This window comes from Homalodisca vitripennis, chromosome 1 (assembly GCF_021130785.1).
Source record: "Homalodisca vitripennis isolate AUS2020 chromosome 1, UT_GWSS_2.1, whole genome shotgun sequence".
Classification (NCBI taxonomy): domain Eukaryota; kingdom Metazoa; phylum Arthropoda; class Insecta; order Hemiptera; family Cicadellidae; genus Homalodisca; species Homalodisca vitripennis.
This window is the reverse complement of record NC_060207.1, coordinates 95,788,044-95,790,361: the sequence shown is the minus strand read 5'-3', so window position 1 is coordinate 95,790,361 and position 2,318 is coordinate 95,788,044.

Genomic DNA, 2,318 nt, shown 5'->3' with positions numbered 1-2,318 from the left:
ATTGTTGAGCACACTGGCTTCAACAAACTAATGAAAACTGTAGCTCCTCACTATAAAGTGCCGAGCAGGTTTACGATCAAAAGACTTGTTAATGATAAGTTTGAGCTAATTGCTTCTATCATGAGAGAAAAACTTAGTAAAAAGAAATGCACTTTAACAACAGATTTTTGAATGGATCCCCAAACCCGTAGTTTTCTAAGTTTAACGGTACACTTTTATGACGAAGACCAAGACAAGTTAATATTTAGTGGGACAATCGGAGTTTTTATGTTAGAAGAGCGACAGACGGGACAAAATATTGCTAATGAGTTGAAGTTAATTTGTTTGGAATGGAATATTTGTGAAGAGGATGTCATCGCCGTTGCTACAGATAACGCAGCGAATATAACACTTGCTGTGGAAATTGCGTTTGGTAAAAATAGGCACATACCTTGTTTTGCCCACACTTTAAACTTAGTTACGGAGAAGGGGATTGAGCTCAGTAACGATGCAACTGTCTTGATTGGTAAAGTCAAATCAATTGTGACATGGTTCAAACACAGTGGTGTTGCAACTTACGAGTTGAGGAAATTGACAGACAAAAGACCAGTTCAATCTGTACCCACCAGGTGGAACTCGGTTTTGTATATGATAGAAAGATTTTTAGAGATCCGGCCTTTTGTAAATCAAGTTGTCAATCAACACGCCAGTGCACCGCCTATGCTTAGTGCTGCGGAAATTGAAATGCTCTCAGATATTGTTGATGTGTTGCGCCCTCTGGAATCCGCAACATCTGAGATTAGTGGGTAATATTATGTTACAGGAAGTTTGGCAATTCCAATTGCACACATAACTAAGCAAAAGCTTGATTGTTTGGACCCAAAAACTAATGCAGGAAAAGAGTTCCACAAACAAATTTTTAAACAATTCAATACAAGATTTGGTAATATTGAGCAAGTCCATCTTTTGGCTGTTGCTACCATCTTAGACCCCCGCTTTAAAAAAATGTACTTTGAAAATCATGTAGCATATTCAAAGCATATTGGTTTTATTGATAAAAAATATGGACAAGGAACTGTCTGCAAAGCGAATGGCAACCGATTCGTCCTCCTCCGACTCTGAATTGGAGCAGAGGCCTAAGGGACTATTCTGTGATCACAACAAGACGGTCCAGAAAAAATGGAGGAAACCAGATGACAACAACGAAAACCTGGGTGGAGAACCTCGAAGACTACATCCAGAGCTTTCATTGTATTTAGGTAAGCCTGCGTGTTTTCTTTGTTTTGTTTTATATAATTAATATATACTCTCCAGCATATTTTGTTTACTTCTGTAAAATGTAAAAGACACGTTGGTTGAAGTACGGTAAAAAATAGATTGTACAAAGTTTTACAATAAGTCACTTATATACAAATACGTCAAAACAACATACAATTTTAATATAAGTACAAAATCAGTACAATTACAATATTTGTAAATATCTGTATAATTGTATACATACAATTATGTCATTGTACTGATATTGTACTTATATTAAAATTGTATGTTGTTTTGACGTATTTGTATATAAGTGACTTATTGTAACAACACGTAACATGCTAATCAAAAAATTATTTAGTTTTACAATAGTAATTTGGTTTTCAGGTGCCCCCGCTGAAAAAATTCAACAAATACCCCTGCTATTCTGGAAGCAGATGGCCAGTACCTATCCACTACTAGCAGAATTGGCCAAAACCTATTTGATTACAATAGCCACGTCAGTTCCATCTGAGCAACTGTTTTCCAAAGTGGGACAGACAGTTACCAAAGGCCGAAACAGACTAGAGGGGAAAATGATTTCCAAAGTGGTTTTCCTTCATTCTATTGAAGATACGCTATGGAGCTGGGGATGATTTTGTGTAGGCCTATCCTATAGCGTTTGTAATATGTATTAATAACTTGACGAAATTAAATACTTTTTTTATAACGTTTGATTTAAATTTATTGTGTGTATAATTGTGGTTTACCTATCCTTTTATACGAAACTACATAATTATTACTAAAACATTGATGTTTGGATCCGATGTCCTTTTTTACAATATAACAAAGTTTCTATAAAAACATCGATGTTTGGGTCCGATGTTTAGAGGTCGATGTTTTCCACACATTGATGGTCATCATCGATGTTTTTCTATCGATGCTCATCCCTAAACTGAAGTTTGGTCTATCTATATAGCTAGTATATTGGCAGACCTGTCTGTAGATCAAAAATGTTACATAGATAGATTAACGATTAGCAGTGTTGTCCAACTGAACCTATTAACGTACCAGCATAGAATAATTCTTTTGGGTAAATGTAT